Source organism: Rutidosis leptorrhynchoides, chromosome 3 (assembly GCF_046630445.1).
Source record: "Rutidosis leptorrhynchoides isolate AG116_Rl617_1_P2 chromosome 3, CSIRO_AGI_Rlap_v1, whole genome shotgun sequence".
In the NCBI taxonomy this organism is placed as follows: Eukaryota; Viridiplantae; Streptophyta; class Magnoliopsida; order Asterales; family Asteraceae; genus Rutidosis; species Rutidosis leptorrhynchoides.
The window spans coordinates 411,172,545-411,191,752 of record NC_092335.1 but is presented as its reverse complement, the minus strand read 5'-3'; the positions used below and the strand labels follow the sequence as shown (position 1 = coordinate 411,191,752).

Here is a 19,208-nt window from a genome sequence, read left to right as displayed (position 1 = left end):
GGAAAATGACAAGTTTCATCATAACTTTTGACTAGTCATGGTTGAATTTAGAAAATAGGATGCGTCTTAAATTTTGACGTTGTCTTGATTGAATTCCAGAATTCAAGGGATTTAAGGAAATTTTTGAAATTTATAAGATCTGATTCTTCGGCGAATAAGGAAATTAAGATCTCTATATAATAAATCGGTGATCTGCCTCGATTACTCTGTCTGATATTTCCATTATAAATTAAGCTCTTCCGTTCCATTATTCTCACCATTCCTATACTTTCTTTCTTAGTTCATACATCCAAAAGATTTTGAAAATGCTTAATCCAGTTCTAATCCTTGGTATTTTTTCTAATTATCATTTCTGTTATCCTTCTTTTTAATCTTCCACCAGAAAAATCTGTTTACTTTTACTATTACCTTGGGGTGATACTATTCTTAATTATGCCGTATCTTTATATTGCTATTCGTATTAATATTCACGGTTTGTAATCTTCGGGTTGTTATTGGGCTTTATATTTTCTCTTATATTTTGGATATCTTTGCCTCTTTATTGTCTTCTCGATCTCTAGTAAAGCGAGTAACGGTCCCGAATTTGTAAGTATGGAGTTTCAAATGAACTTAATGTTCTAAACAAGAAAGAACATGATAGCACGATTTGATTTGTCAAATTACCTGAGTCACTGAGAATAGAACTATCAAGAACATTCTTTCTTGATATGTTCAGAAGTTAAGCAGAATGAAAGAGTTATGTAACATGGCACGTGATGACGTTATGGTCTGTGAATCATCACGTCCCATAAGAAACACAGCATGACTTGCTGTAATATAATCACGTTGATCAAGTGTCATTATATTATACTAACTCATGCATCAGTTCCCAACATTACTTCAATAACATTCATATTTTAAGCTCGAAAGTTTACAGGATATAGAAACTAACAGTTTCTATATGATGTAATACTGATAGCACGAAGAGATTAATGATTTCAGATAAGAATAGTTATAAAAATATATCTCCAGAAATATGGAGGATATTTATAATGAAAGATACGATAATATCTCGAAATATCTAAGATCAGAGGATGATAGAAACTATTGTCTGCAAGGGTTTAGAGTAAGGAGCAAGTTATTCACTATAGACTTTAGCAGACATTGAATCATTTGGATTCTTTGAAGTCAAACGTATTCTTTGTGATTTGTCCACGGCTTTCTTCATAGTTTAGCATAATCTGCTTTTCGGTACTAAATTTTCTATTGAATGTTTCCAATATAATGATACACAGGAAGCACGAAGAGGTATATAATTTCGGACGAGAATATTTATGAAAATATCCTCAGAAATATTGAAGATATTGATGATGATATTTTGGAATTTCTAAGTTCGATGGTTGATGAGGAAGATTTTCCGCAAGATTTTAACATGAGTACGGAGCAAGATATTCGTTGAAGGTTTCATCGGATCCAGAATTACCTGGATTCTTTGAATATATGGTATGGTCCTTGTATTTGTCCTTGGTCTCCTTCGTGGTTAGCTCAATCCGTTTTTCAGTTCCAACTTTTCTGAGCTTTTCCAACATACTATTCTTTATCATCAAACTTTCGATGATTAAGGTCGTTTACGGTTGTCTATGATTTCTGCTGCTTCATTCAGCTTTTTCAACATTCAGAGTATTGATTTGTGACTGAGTGCTTTTCAGAATTTCAGAATGAGAGATCATAATTCTAAGAGATAAATGTCATACATATAACTGTTGATGTAGATATGTCGTGAGTTTTCAAAGTACTGATTGCTGGTAATGTGGTGGAATATAAAAGAATCCTCCTGTATCAAAAGGGTAATTGTATATATCAGGATTATAGTAAGGCTACTTCAAATGAAAAGTCGAAGTTGGCTTGCTGGAGCTGTGACAAAATTTGCTACTTTGAAAGGGATTACCAAGTTATTTTGGGTAATAACAATGCCAAAGAAGCTAGCACAGATAAGTGTTAGACGTTTACTCAGGTTCCAATTATTTTCAAGTGCATAACTATATGTATCAATCTCTTCTTACGTAGATGAAGTGCGGTTGGTTCATCCTTTCGATTGAGGTGTTTTCAGGAAATATGAAAGTTTTGAATGCGGATCGTAATCGTCAAGATATAAATGAGGTTTAAGATGAAATCAAGTGGCAACTTGAATAATTGTTTAGTTTCATATGTTATAATCAATATTTTAATTCATTTTAATTGTCCAATGATGATAGTCCACAGTTGATAGTCCACAGTTAGCAATTTAATAATTCATATATAGTTTAACATGTAATATTTGAATTAATTAATACGTATTGTGACCCGTATTCATCTCAAACTCGATCACAACTCAAAGTATATATATTATTATAGAATTAATCTCAACCCTGTATAGAGAACTCGATCATTACTGCATATAGAGTGTCTTTGGTGATTCCAAATAATATATATAGATGCGTCGATATGATATGTCAAAACCTTGTATACGTGTCCCGGTATTTAAAGTGCGTATAGTAAATAACAGAAATTAAATGACGTTAAATAAAATTGCGAGAATTAAAATTGCGATAAAATAAATTGCGATAATTAAATTGCGATAAATAAAATGTAATATGGAATTAACAGTTAGCTAGGAACAGTTAGCTAGGATTTTGTTAGCGTGGTTTCTTAACAAAATTTCATATTGTCAATTAGTCTATTTCTAATCAATTTTTATTGTGTCTATTATTTCTTCATTATGCCACTTGTTGGATTCTGATAGGTCAAAATCCAAATATAAAATTGAATGAAAATAGTTACTTTGTGGTGAACGGATTCGTATAGCTGTGATTGTAAGTAGGATAGTAAATAACAGTTGAATCAGATTCGAAGAATGTACAATGTAACTTATTAATGTGAAATCTAAATATTCCTCGGGTATTACCTACCCGTTAAAATATTTTCACCATTAACAGTTTGTACGAAAGAATTTTTAATTACAATCTTTATGAAAATATATATACATATATATTTTCTTCAAATATAATCATGGAATTAATGAGTTAATGTGATATTAACCTCATTTGATTTATCGTTAGAACAAGAATATATAATCTCTGAAACATTAGAGATTACATAATCGCCATGTTCCGTGAAGATAAATGATATAGAACGATTCGTAGAACGAAAATTAATCGATGTAGAACAAGGTGTAACATGAAGGTTATGCTCGAGGTACAGAATGAGATGTTGAGGCATGGATTGTTGATGGTACTGGTGCTGTTACTGATGGTGCTGTTAGTGTCAGTGATGTTGCTGAAGCTGGTAAGTTTTTCACCATATTCTCCCAATTGATTACTCGAGCGCGAAGTTCATTGACTTCTCCTATTATTCCAAGATGATTGTCGGTCGGAACAAGCGGATGAATAAGGTTCAGAATTGTGGATAGAATATAATCTTGTCAAGTTACTCTGGAAATAAGACTGAAAATGGTGTCTCAAATAGGTTCGCCGGTAAATGCTTTAGGTTCATTGTCAAGAGGTGAATTCGGTTGGTGGAAGGGATTGCCTTCTGCACGTCTCCATTAATTAAGTAGACTACGAACCCATCAAATGAATTGGGGATGGCTGATTGATTGATTCATTCTGGTGATATTGCTTCCGGAACTTAGGTGAATATCCATGTCGGAATAGCTGTCGAAATAACTATCGGAATAGTTATCGAAATCTGAGGGACTCGAACTGGTTGCAGGATTCATCTCGTACGATCAGATGGAGGATTTTCTATAAGAAATAGATTATAGGACGTAGATTAGTACTCTGCAATACATAATTTATATATGCATATATAATACTAAATTCCCATAAGTTACGGAGGAATCTACGGAAGCTGTCAGGCAAAGATAACAATAACAGATACGCTAAGATATGAATTTATCTATACACTGTCTATGCAATAGAGGCAGTAAGACGTGTCTAGACTTTAAGGATGATAAGCAATTAATTTTTGACACTAATGATAAGAAAAACTTTTGACATGCAGACGCGGTCAAAGTCCAGACTCACTAATGCATCCTAACGACTATCAGTTAGACATACTAATGTAAGACCTGGTTCGCTAAGACCACCGCTCTGATACCAACTGTGAAGACCCGTCCTAATCCATCCGGACGAAGTCTATATCGATTATAAACGATTCACAACAGTTGATTACATCGCGAGGTACTTGACCTCTATATGATACATTTTACAAACATTGCATTCGTTTTTGAAAAGACAATCTTTCATTTCATCAAAAGTTGACAATATGCATACCATTTCGTAATATATCTTACTATAATTGACTTAATAATAATCTTGATAAATTCAACGACTCGAATGCAACGTCTTTTGAAATATGTCATGAATGACTCCAAGTAATATCTCTAAGATGAGCAAATGCACAGCGGAAGATTTATTTCGTACCTGAGAATAAACATGCTTTAAAGTGTTAACTAAAAGGTTGGTGAGTTCATTAGTTTAACATAAATAATCATTTCATAATTTTAATAGACCACAAGATTTCATATTTCCATTTCTCATAAACAAACGTCCCATGCATAGAGACCAAAATCATTCATATGGATTGAACACCTGGTAATCGACATTCACAATATACATATAAGAATATCCCCATCATTCCAGGATCCTCCTTCGGACATGATATAAATTTCGAAGTACTAAAGCATCCGGTACTTTGGATGGGGCTTGTTGGGCCCGATATATCTATCTTTAGAGTTCGCGTCAATTAGGGTGTCTGTTCCCTAATTCTTAGATTACCAGACTTAATAAAAAGGGGCATATTCTATTTAATAATCCAGCCATAGAATGTAGTTTCAGTACTTGTGTCTATTTCGTAAAACAGTTATAAAAGTTGCGCATGTATTCTCAGTCCCAAAAATATATATTGCGAAAGCATTTAAAAACGGAGCAAATGAAACTCACGCATATAAATATTGTAAAACAGTTAATAAAGCATTTGCATGTATTCTCAGCACAAAAACGTAAAAAGTAAAAAAGGGCAAATGAAACTCACCTAATGTATTTTGTAGTAAAAATACATATAACAATATTGAACAACTGAACAATGCAGGGTTGACCTTGGATTCACGAACCTATATCATTTGTATATATATTAAAACATATACTTGTAGTTGAAAATATATATATATATATATATATATATATATATATATATATATATATATATATATATATATATATATATATTATTAGTGATTCAACTATTATTTTAATGAATTATGAATTCCATTAGTAAGTTAAATATATTTATTTTATATATCTTGAATAATTACGTAATATAATAGTAGAGTTAAATTATATGTATTAGCTATGATTTTACATAGTTAATAGTTATTTTAATACTAATAATGATACTTGTAATAAATAAAATGATAATAATAATTAATAACTTACTTAAATCATAATCTTATCCATAGTTTTTAAATTCGTAATTTCATACACATTACTTAATATTATTTATAGCAAAAATATATTTTCATATTCGAAGTTTTGAATTAATGTTTATAGCAATACTTTCTAAATTATGATCTTTACTTATTTTTAATTATATCATGCTTAATTCATAACTTAATTATAATATTTTTATTTCATAACACTCTTCCTAGTATTCTAATATCTTCATAAAAAAAATACAAATAATGCTTAGTGTTAATACTAATCTTATTAACAACGTTAATAACAGTAGTTTTTAAATGAAACGAAAGTTTTATAATTATGATAATGGAAATGATAATTTTTGATAAAAATATATAATACTTAATGATAATAATAATAAATATAAAAATCTTTTTATTATTAATGATAGTATTAATAATAATATTACTTAATGATATTACTAGTAAGGATAATAATATTAGTAATAACAATATTAATAACAATCCTAATTGAATTTATAATACATATACTAATAATAACGACAATGATAATATTCTTAATTTGGCTAATAATAATGATACTTATAAATATTAGGGATGATAACAAAATTATCCTAATAATAATAACACTAACTAAAAATAATAAAAATAATAATAATAATAATAATAATAATAATAATAATAATAATAATAATAATAATAATAATAATAATAATAATAATAATAATAATAATAATAAGTGAAAAGCTACCTTACAAAGATTTCTCCCAAAAAGATTAAAACTGCCCACGCTCAGGCTCGAACCCCCGACCTCCCGCTTCTCAACAACACCTCTTACCATTCGACTGCTCTTTCTTTTTCTGTTATTATACATAACGTAATTATATTTATCCTAATACCGACTGTTTCCTTTTCCCTTCTTCTTCCTCGATTGGCACCAAGTTCAGAACCCAACCCATAAACAATAACAACAACTTTAAGGTTTTAATTTTATTCGATGACCAAAGTAGAACAGATTATATGCAATTAATTTGATAAAAAAATATAAAAAAAATAAAGAAAAATGGCTGATGTTGGCGACGCAGAAAAGGAAAAAAAAATCAAACTAGAGTTCGAGGACATTTTAGACAATGTTTTCTACATGAAAAAGATGGTAAATCATTCATTGAAACTTTTCAAATCATCAATTGATCCTAAAACCTAAAAACGAACCCGAATTTTACCATGAACAAATATGTTGACTTTTTAAATAAGAACTTTGACTCAGGAATTCGAAGTTGATATCAAGAATTGGTAGTTCAATTTTTTGTAGAAAGATTAAGTAAAACATTACTAACAAATCCACATTAACACAATTTGAAATTTAACTCGTTTTTGAAATAATTGAAAAACTGAGACAGGAACATAGTTATCGCAGAGGAAAAAAAAATTAAATAAATAATACGGTTCTAAACTGAGAAAAGAGGTAATTGATAAGGGATAACATAGTGAAAATAATTGTATGGATTTTTCAGTCCAATAGTTTGAATGGTTCTTCGACATGATCCTTTATCAGGTACAAATAAATAATAAAAAAAATAATAAAGTTCCACAGATTTAACTCTTTGTATGTTTGATAGGAATGTGTAACAACTTAAAGCATTCAGATAAAAACCAACTACAGAAACGAGTGAGAGGTGTAACTGAATTCCTTTCCAAACATATACAGCCAACTTTATATACTCTTTATTAATAATTTTAATTATAATTATATATAATAATCTAAATCTAAAATACAAATAATAATATCTATAATAATAATAAGAGTAATAAATATAATAATAATATTATTAAAAGTATTTATAATGATATTAATACGAGTAATAAGTTACAATAATAATAATAGAAATGTTAATAATAATAAAAAGTATTAGCTCCTACTAATAATATTAATTAATAATTCTTAATAATAATAATAATATCTAATAATACAAGTGATATAAAAGATATAACAAGTTACATACATTCTATTTTCGTATTAGATTAATGATATTAATAATACTTGATATAGATATTAATATTAATAATATTAAAAATAATAATAATATTATACAAATATATTTTAAATTTTGTAATTATATTTAATATATTAATGTTACATTATATATTATTCATGTAAATATGAATACTTTAATAATGTTTAAGTTTTCTTACTAATTTACGTGATAGTTCATTAATGTATTTATTTTATAATATACTTATTTACATATATATGTATATATATAATCTAGTTTACGATTAAAGGTTCGTGAATCGTCGGAACTGGTCGAAGGTCAAATGCATCAATGTAAACTGTTCCAAAAATTTTAAGACTCAATATTACAGGATTTGCTCATCGTGTCGAGTTTATATTAAGATTAAGTTTAAATTTGGTCGAAAATTCCCGGGTCATCACACTATGGTTGTGTTGTTATCTTCATTTTCTTCAAGGCTTGCCACTGTCCTTCTAAGTAGTTGATCTCTAGACGGTGTCCATTCAAAAGTATGAACTGACATGTCTTCTAACATGTCATATGCTTGATTTGGTGATTTGTACATAAATACTCCTCCAGCGGAGGAATCTAATATACCACGAGTATGTTCATCAATACCACGATAGAAAGTTTGTACTATTTGCCCTTTTTGCAATCCGTGTTGCGGACAATTTTGTAACATTCTTTTTAATCTTTCCCAGGCATCATAAAGAGTTTCATCCGCCTTTTGTTTAAAAGTGGTGATTTCAGTTCTAAGTCTTTCGGCTTTTGCTGGTGGAAAAAATCGGGTAAAGAATTTTTCTCTTAATTCATTAAAAGTTGTAATAGAATCAGGTTTTGATGCTTTCAACCATGCTTTTGCGTCTCTGGTTAACGAGTACGGAAAAGTTCTTAACTTAAATGCATCTGAAGAAACATCTTTGTTTTTGTACAGTTCACATAAATCTTCAAAAGCTTCTAAATGTTCTATCGGATTGTTGTTAAGTCTTCCGTCGAATTGGTTTTCACGAACCATGTGCATAAACTGCCCCTTAACTTCCCAGTTTTCAGCCTCAATTTCAGGTCTTCTTATAGGTGCAAGTGCGAGAGGGGGAACAGTTTGTCTGGTATTCCACATCGGTAGATCATTTGGATCAGGTGTTACTTCTGTCATTTCTTCTTTAATGACGATGGTTTCAGGTTCAGTTTTGATTTCTGGTTGACCATTAGTGTTTCCTACTTGTTTTTTGATATTTTTCGGTGTTTTCGGTTGACTAGTACTACCTAATTTTTGTTGTTTTTCTTGTTTTAATCTTTTGTTCAAGTTTCTTTTAGGTTCTGGATTAAGTGCAACGAGTTTAGGATTTCCTGAACGGGTCATACAATTACAAAATTGTATGTAATCTTGAAGGATTTATTCACTAAGTGTATGAACATTGAACTTTCTTGAAAATGAATTTTCACGAAAGGATCAAATAACTAAAAACAATGATAAAAACCTTTAAACAAACAGATTTTCCTTCTAATTTTGCCCACGTTTTGAATAGCCAAAAGATGCGACAGAGGGGCAGGATTCGTTTGGTTCCAATATAATTGAGTACTGTTTGGCTCCAATAACCCAGTCCACGTACAAATCCAACTATTACTACGAATCAGAAAAATTATCTATTTATTTAACTGCCAACTTTCCCCGGCAGCGGCGCCAAAAAGTTGATGATGAAAGATCGTGTCCTTTTATTTTGATCGGATTTGGATTGAAAATATTACACGAATTGGTTGTGATTATATGGCGTTTTTATGATTTAGGATTGATTTCACACATATAAGCAACTTTGTCCTATCCGTGTAGTAATAGTTCGTTGGTAAATCCGGTTCGTTCCACAGGGAGATGGAGTTTTCAAGGTTTTAATCGCTAAAAGTTAAACTATTTAAAAGGGGAATTTTGGATTAGGGTTTACTACTTAATTGAACGGAATTTAAATTTAACTAAAACGAAATAACTAAATTAATGACAATAAAAATACAATTTAACTAATTTGACAAAATAGAAGAAATAAGGTTTTTCATGGCAATATAGCAAAATAGTAAAAAGTAATTAAAATTTACTATATGGTAATTAGTGAAATTGATGAGATTTATAATAAGGTAAAGTAGTGGCTACTAAAATATGTCCCCTCTGGATTTATGGATTATTTTTAAGTCCGATTATGATGTTTTAATATATATCCTCATATTTAATCTTCCAATTTATAACCAATTTTTACTTTCGTTAAAACCAAAATTATAACGGTCTTACCCTTTTTATAATTACACGATTATATAAATTATAATATTGCCCAAACCACCGAATCACACTTCTAAATTGTTGTCAATTATTTGTCCATATGTCCGTCTAGATCACCGAGGTGTTGAAGCATAATTTATGTAAATTTAATGCACTTTCGCTTATTAATTTAATAAATTATGTGATAGGGGTGAAAATATTAAATTATATAACAATGGGTCGGTGATTAAACTTAATATTAAAAATAGTCAAAGTTAAACCATAATATTATAAATGGTTCAATCCATTTGTCCAGAGGTTCTACATTTTAGTCACCACTATGAGTATTTAGTTGGACATTATAACGGCGTAAAAATATAATTTATATGAAATAGACATAATAACAATAATAATAAATGATAACAATAATAAATAATAATAATAACGATAGTAATAACAACGATAATAACGATAATAACGATACGTGAAAATAAAGTTGAGACGTGGAGACTTACAGCGAGTTGGAACGGTAAAAAGTGATATAATTAGCGTAGTGGTACCCGGACAGAATTTCAACTTAAAACTCGTAAATTTAAACGTTACAATAACCTTATTATTAAAATAAACTTAAATTAAAATTATAATTATAAATATATTATGAATATTACAGAAGAGAGAATGAAAATTGTGTACATAAAGCTCGAGCAAACTGGCTTTTTATAGAGATGTGGCCTGCTACAGGAACCCATGCGATTGCATGGGTTTTATGCCTATTTCCCATGCGATCGCATGGCCGCCAGATCCAGCTCACATATTTTTTGTACACTAGCTTGTCGCCATATTTAATAAATATATTGATAGTGCTCCAAATGAACATATATTTAGTAACAATATCCTCCCAATATGTAAATTATTTAGTTGTAATTGTCCTATTGTAAGTTGTAATCATTTATATTAAATAAGTGCGAAGACAAAAGGCGAAAACGACAATTTGAAGACGCAAATGACCAAAAAGCTCAAATGTACAAGATACAATCCAAGTGGTTCAATTTATTGGTAAGAAACGTCTAAAAATGACAAAAGTACAAGATGTTAAATAGTACGAAAGGACGTTCGAAAATCCGAAACCAGGACCTGAGCCAACTATCAACGCCCGACGCAACGGACCAAAAATTATGAGTCAACTATGCACAAGAATATAATATAATATTTAAATAATTATATAAATTATTTATATATTATATATATTTAAATAAAACGTCGACAAGCAAATGGCCAAAAATTGGTGAGCTGGATTCCTGACCTTCGCACTCGCGGAGCTGTGAAGGCTTAAACCTCCACGATCGCGGAGCACACCAGGATCAAAATTTCCTATAAAAGGCACGAGCTTGCTGCCGAGTTCACCACACCAAAAATCAATCTCTCTCTCTCTGATATAATATATATATATATATATATATATATATATATATATATATATATATATATATATATATATATATATATATATATATATATATAATATAAATTAGTTTAGTTTTATATTAGATTAGTTTAGTTAATGTAACGGTTAATTACGGGTTTTAAAGTCGGAGCTCTGTCCGTGTAACACTACGCGATAAATAATCAATGTAAGCTATGTTCTCCTTTTTAAATTAATGTTTCGTACTTAAGTTATTATTATGCTTATTTAAGCCGAAGTAATCATGATGTTGGGCTAAAAATATTAAAATTGGGTAATTGGGCTTTGTACCATAATTGGGGTTTGGATAAAAGAACGACACTTGTGGAAATTAGACTATGGGCTATTAATGGGCTTTATATTTGTTTAACTAAATGATAGTTTGTTAATTTTAATATAAAGATTTACAATTGGACGTACCTATAAATAACCATATACACTCGATCGGACATGATGGGCGGGATATTTATATGTACGAATAATCGTTCATTTAACCGGACACGGGAATGGATTAATAGTTAATAGATTTATTAAAACAGGGGTGAATTATGTACAAGGACACTTGGCGTAATTGTTAACAAAGTATTAAAACCTTGGATTACACGCAATCGATATCCTGGTGTAATTATTAAACAAAGTATTAAGACCTTGTTACAGTTTAAGTCCCCAATTAGTTGGAATATTTGACTTCGAATATAAGGATAATTTGACGAGGACACTCGCACTTTATATTTATGACTGATGGACTGTTATGAACAAAAACCAGACGGGCATATTAAATAATCCAGGATAAAGGACAATTAACCCATGAGAATAAACTAAAATCAACACGTCAAACATCATGATTATGGAAGTTTAAATAAGCATAATTCCTTTATTTTCATATTTAATTGCACTTCTAATTATTGCACTTTTATTTATTGTTATTGTATTTAATTGCACTTTTAATTATCGTACTTTTTAATTATCGCACTTTTATTTATCGCAATTTCATTATCGTTATTTAGTTTACGCTTTAAATTAAGTTGTATTTATTTTTAATATTTTACATTAGATTTTAACTGCGACTAAAAGTTTTAAAATCGACAAACCGGTCATTAAACGGTAAAAACCCCCTTTTATAATAATAATACTACTTATATATATTTTTGTATTTTTACAAATATAGTTTTTAAATATATAGCGTTAAGCTTGTTTAAAAGATTCTCTGTGGAACGAACCGGACTTACTAAAAACTACACTACTCTACGATTAGGTACACTGCCTATAGTGTGTTGTAGCAAGGTTTAGGTATATCCCACTCTATAAATAAATAATTAAAACTTGTGTAATTTGTATCGCTTTTCGTATCAAAAATATATAGTATTTCACGTACACCTCGCACGACATCAAGTATTTTTGGCGCCGCTGCCGGAGAATCGGCGAAACGCTATATTTTTTATTTTTAATATATATTTGTGTAAATATTTTTATATATAATTTTTAGAAAAACAATATAAAATTTAAAATTTTTTTTTTCAGAACCTGTCGAATGAAACCAGCACCTCATTTGAATTTTCACCCTCCGCGACTCGTAGAGTTCGCCTGGCACGTGGCACCGCACTCGCGGAGCCGTCTGACACGAGCCTGGTCCAGCAATTAATACGATTTAGGTTTTAATTAATTATTATTATTATTATTAAACCTAATTAGGTTTTATATATAATATTATTTAGTTTAAGTTTTTAATTAATTTGTAATATTAAGTTTTATTATTATTTTTAATTATATAAACTAATACTTTTTAATAAATAATATAAAAATAATATTTTTATAAAAATTGTAACCTTAAGTTTTATTTTTACTTTTTGTTTTTTTAATCGTTTAATCGAAATTTGTATATTTATCATTCGTAATTAGTTTTAAACTTAGTTCTTGCCGTAGTTATTTTATATTTCTAGATTTTTAGGCTTTGCCATAAAATCCCTTAAGTGCTTTTTCTTTAAGATTAAGATTTAGGCGCTTTAAAATTTTGCGACACAGTTTTTAGATTTTAGTGCCTAATTAAGTTATTGCCGTTTTGGATATAGAATTCCTTTAAGCTTTAATACCTTTAGGCGCAAATTTTTAGATTTAATTTTTAGATTTTTAAGTTTCGACGTTTTCTTTCTTATTTTTATTTTTTGACGTTTTTCGACGCGTAATCTTTTTCTTTCTTATTTCTCGACACACTAGTTTTTAGGACATAGATTTTCTATTTCTTCTCTAAAATTCCAAACGAAAAATTATTTTAAGCGGTTAAATTGATAGACATGAAATTTTCTGGTTCGTAGTAATAGTTGGATTTGTTAGTGGCTGAGTTATGAGCTTCCGATTTTAAGGGTTCTGGCTCCCTGCTGCATCTATTGGCTATTCGAAACGTGGACAAAAGCAGAAAAGTCTATTAATTTGATAACTTATATAATTTTTATTTTTATAACTAATAGGATAATTAAGTAAATGCACCACATTGTAGCTAAAATTTAGTAATAAGCGCATTATGGAAAATCTCGAGAATATTTTGGAAACTCTTTATGACATCCGAAATCAATTTAATCAATACTCTCAAATGGGTGTGATGACAATTCGTTCGGTCAATCTTGGATCACGAATGACGAAACAATAACTGGTTGTGAAATCTGTGGAGTTTATCATTCAACATGGGAATTTTATTATTATGTTCCTATGGAAAATTACGCACCCATGGAACCTGAATGGAATAATTATGAAGAATACAATTCAAATTGGGATTATTCCCAAGAATATATCCAAACTCAACAACCAGAAGATGAGGAACATTATGTGTCTGAAAATCTTTTAGACAATATGAAAATCAAACTCGAAGAACTTGATGTTCAAAATGAACAAATGAGAGAGTTTGTAAATAGGCAAACTGAAACTCTATCAGATTACACACCTGTTGATCTGAGGAGTATTGTGCAAGAAAATCTCATATCATCGAATTCTGATGAATTCGAGAGCTCCGAAATCACCAACTATCCCTATGATACTTTTTATTCAGCTTTACCAATTTCACAGCATATTGACACATTAGCCTCTACCGACGAAATCAACGATCCATCAATGGATGAAGAAGAAGAAGTAAGGGTGACAAATTGGTACTCTTGGAAAAACGATAACGTTGAAAATTTTACCCCCGAGACCAAAATGGTGGGACCGATAAGTACCATTAATGAAGAAGAATTTGCTTCGATCCGAAAATTCACCATTCCACAACCTTCTAACCCAATATTCTCAATAGACGAGTCATCTACCGAAGATGAACTACGAGCTGTAATAGATAATGACACCTCAGATTTCACCCAATTGGGTAATAGAGGTGAAACCTTTGATCCCGAGAATGAACGGGAGGAAATGTTAGGAATTGTCCACCCTATAGTATGTATGTCGGTATATAACGATCCATTTGACCAAGAACCAGAAAAGAGACATATCCATTTACTAAAAGCTACACTTAAAAAAGAATTAAGTAGTGATGATAGGGTGGGTCTAAACTTTAAACCCATTGATATATTTTATACCACCCGAAATGTAAATAAGTGGCTCACTATTTTAATTCGTGGAATTTATTCTACCGACTTCACATGTCGTCAGCTAAGTGTGGGGAAGTCTAACCCCACTTAACGTTAAATTAGGGGTTCGGGTTAGTGCATAACTCATTAATAAAAATGCACGATTAGGGTAAAAGACGCATTTTCAAAAATTAGCAAACAGTTCAGAAAAGCAACCGTTTTTGAAGAAAAACATGTGTGATAAAACAAGAAGGAATGAACGATGAGGCGCGCCATCTATCATTCGACGAGCTATGAAATTACAAACTGGGTATTTTTAATCACTTTTCTACACTTATCACCCTCGTGAATTTATAATTATAGTCTGATTTCATGCAAATGAGGGCATTGCATGATCTCAAGTGTGGGGAAGGGTTATAAATTCTCTCGGGTTTGCACTTGGTTTATTTGCCAAATTTTGTGAAAATTTTAAAAATTTTCAAATAAACGAATTCAAAATCATGTTTATACATATTAACGAACGATAAAACTAGGTGTTAATGCCGAAATTATCGTTACCTCAAAAAGGACATAAATTGAGAAACAACTAAAACGCTTGAATTTATTTATTAAGATTTAAAAAGACGCATGAAAAAAGCCAAGTGTGGGGAGAATGTACCAAGTTATTCAATTAAAAACTATATATCACATGTTTCTGTAAAGTTTATTGCAGGTGCTTTTGTTTTGGACTAAATTAACTGTTTTACCCGATTTACTGTAATATATTTGAAAGAGAGATGGATCTACACGATGAATCAATTCCATCATTAAAAGAAGTAAAGTCTTCCGAAAAAGACACGCGCTTCTTGATTTAGGTCAAGAAGTTGTCGTCCAGACCAGCTGTAGGTTGACGAAAAATCTAGAAAAGTCATCTCTAAAATCAGCAGGAAATCCACGGACCTCAGCATCAAACAGGGTCGCCATGTGGTCAGACTTATCCTAACCATGAGAGGATCTGTCTCGTCAAATGGGGAGGGCGCCGTGCAAATTAGCTTGATAAGACTAATGAATCAGACCCCCAGAAAGGATAATCTCCTTAAAGATCAAAAATCAGCTTTTAAGACTGATATTACTCAATCCTTGAGATTGACCTTAAAGATTGAGAATTCAAACTCATGAAATTCGATGATATCTAAACTCGAACTTGAACGAGAAAATATTTTGATCAAAATTACAAACCGATTTGTTTTCTGAAAAACCTGTTTTCAATGCGTTCATTACCATTGAACGTAAAATCCTAGGAATTCACCTGGAATTCATTAGGTCACCTGAACCAAATCGGGTGTCAACCGTAAGAACGGTGGTTGCATAGCATGGTCGAAGACAGGACCTTGTGTCAGACTGAAAAATCATAGGATGATCTTTACTATTGCTCCTACAAAGGATAGTAATAGCATCCGACATGTTTTTGGACCATAATCAAATGCATGTCATTAGACATTGCCTTAACAGTTGCTTGTTCATCGCTTTCCTTTACAACCGAACGGTAGTTTGCCGAAAGGTAATATACGGGACAAGTAAACTGGACGTGTTGCTTTCCTAAATACAAGGTTAGCAAGTGGGTAACACAAAACCGCAAGTGTTGAGCTAAAATTTTCAAATCTGAAACCCACAAAACCCACAAAAATATTTTGCAAACACCGGTGAAGGGTTATTCCAGAAAACTTATCTAGGGTAAAAGCTAGATTGAATTTTCAAAAGATCAAATGTTTTCATAAAGATCCAATTTCCTTAAAGGATCTAAATTTTTAATAGTCATGTGGGACTGTAAACCACACCGTTACTATCATTATTTATACCGCCGTATCAAAATCACTGATGTATAAAGTGTGAAGAATAAAAAAGTGATTCGAGTGAAGTATGATTTAATTTCAAGTTCTGTATTGCTTGAGGACAAGCAACGTTCAAGTGTGGGGATATTTGATAGTGCTCCAAATGAACATATATTTAGTAACAATATCCTCCCAATATGTAAATTATTTAGTTGTAATTGTCCTATTGTAAGTTGTAATCGTTTATATAAAATAAGTGCAAAGACAAAAGGCGAAAACAACAATTTGAAGACGCAAATGACCAAAAAGCTCAAATGTACAAGATACAATCCAAGTGGTTCAATTTATTGGTAAGAAACGTCTAAAAATGACAAAAGTACAAGTTGCGGAATGCAAAGTACAAGATATTAAATAGTACGAAAGGACGTTCGAAAATCCGGAACCAGGACCTGAGCCAACTATCAACGCCCGACGCAACGAACCAAAAATTATGAGTCAACTATGCACAAGAATATAATATAATATTTAAATAATTATATAAATTATTTATATATTATATATATTTAAATAAAACGTCGACAAGCAAATGGCCAAAAATTGGTGAGCTGGATTCCTGACCTCCGCACTCGCGGAGCTGTGAAGGCTTAAACCTCCACGATCGCGGAGCACACCAGGATCAAAATTTCCTATAAAAGGCACGAGCTTGCTGCCGAGTTCACCACACCAAAAATCAATCTCTCTCTCTCTCTCTGATATAATATATATATATATATATGTATATATATATATATATATATATATATATATATATATATATATATATATATATATATAATATAATATAAATTAGTTTAGTTTTATATTAGATTAGTTTAGTTAATGTAACGGTTAATTACGGGTTTTAAAGTCGGAGCTCTGTCCGTGTAACACTACGCGATAAATAATCAATGTAAGCAATGTTCTCCTTTTTAAATTAATGTTTCGTACTTAAGTTATTATTATGCTTATTTAAGCCGAAGTAATCATGATGTTGGGCTAAAAATATTAAAATTGGGTAATTGGGCTTTGTACCATAATTGGGGTTTGGATAAAAGAACGACACTTGTGGAAATTAGACTATGGGCTATTAATGGGCTTTATATTTGTTTAACTAAATGATAGTTTGTTAATTTTAATATAAAGATTTACAATTGGACGTACCTATAAATAACCATATACACTCGATCGGACATGATGGGCGGGATATTTATATGTACGAATAATCGTTCATTTAACCGGACACGGGAATGGATTAATAGTTAATAGATTTATTAAAACAGGGGTGAATTATGTACAAGGACACTTGGCGTAATTGTTAACAAAGTATTAAAACCTTGGATTACACGCAATCGATATCCTGGTCTAATTATTAAACAAAGTATTAAGACCTTGTTACAGTTTAAGTCCCCAATTAGTTGGAATATTTGACTTCGAATATAAGGATAATTTGACGAGGACACTCGCACTTTATATTTATGACTGATGGACTGTTATGAACAAAAACCAGACGGGCATATTAAATAATCCATTATAAAGGACAATTAACCCATGAGAATAAACTAAAATCAACACGTCAAACATCATGATTATGGAAGTTTAAATAAGCATAATTCCTTTATTTTCATATTTAATTGCACTTCTAATTATTGCACTTTTATTTATTGTTATTGTATTTAATTGCACTTTTAATTATCGTACTTTTTAATTATCGCACTTTTATTTATCGCAATTTCATTATCGTTATTTAGTTTACGCTTTAAATTAAGTTGTATTTATTTTTAATATTTTACATTAGATTTTAACTGCGACTAAAAGTTTTAAAATCGACAAACCGGTCATTAAACGGTAAAAACTCCCTTTTATAATAATAATACTACTTATATATATTTTTGTATTTTTACAAATATAGTTTTTAAATATATAGCGTTAAGCTTGTTTAAAAGATTCCCTGTGGAACGAACCGGACTTACTAAAAACTACACTACTCTACGATTAGGTACACTACCTATAGTGTTGTAGCAAGGTTTAGGTATATCCCACTCTATAAATAAATAATTAAAACTTGTGTAATTTGTATCGCTTTTCGTATCAAAAATATATAGTATTTCACGTACACCTCGCACGACATCATATATATAATATATATATATATAATTTTATATAATTATATATATATTATATTATATTTTTGTGCATAGTTGACTCATAATTTTGGCTCCGATGTCTCCTACATTTACGCCCGGTTTATGTCTCAGTCCCGGTTTCTCGAACGTCTTTTCGTACAGTTTAATATCGTGTAATTTGCGTTCCGCAACTTGCCTTCTTGTCAATCTTTAGACGTTTTTCTTCGATAATTTAAACCACTTGGAGTGTAACTTGTACGTTTGAGCAATTTGGACGTTTTCGCCTTTTAAATCTTCGTTTTTGACTGTAAATCTTCATTTTCGAGCGATCCCCGGCAGCGGCGCCAAAAAGTTGATGATGAAAGATCGTGTCCTTTTATTTTGATCGGATTTGGATTGAAAATATTACACGAATTGGTTGTGATTATATGGCGTTTTTATGATTTAGGATTGATTTCACATATATAGGCAACTTTGTCCTATCCGTGTAGTAATAGTTCATTGGTAAATCAGGTTCGTTCCACAGGGAGATGG

The 19,208-nt window shown here is 30.5% G+C and overlaps 1 non-coding gene across 1 annotated transcript; it reads left to right on the top strand.

Annotated features, from left to right (window-relative positions):
- Positions 1 to 8,099: 8,099 nt before the first annotated feature.
- LOC139903734 (small nucleolar RNA R71) lies at positions 8,100 to 8,206 on the top strand. The gene has a single exon (XR_011778529.1). It is a non-coding gene; the product is annotated as a small nucleolar RNA R71 (small nucleolar RNA).
- The last annotated feature ends 11,002 nt before the right edge of the window (positions 8,207 to 19,208 follow it).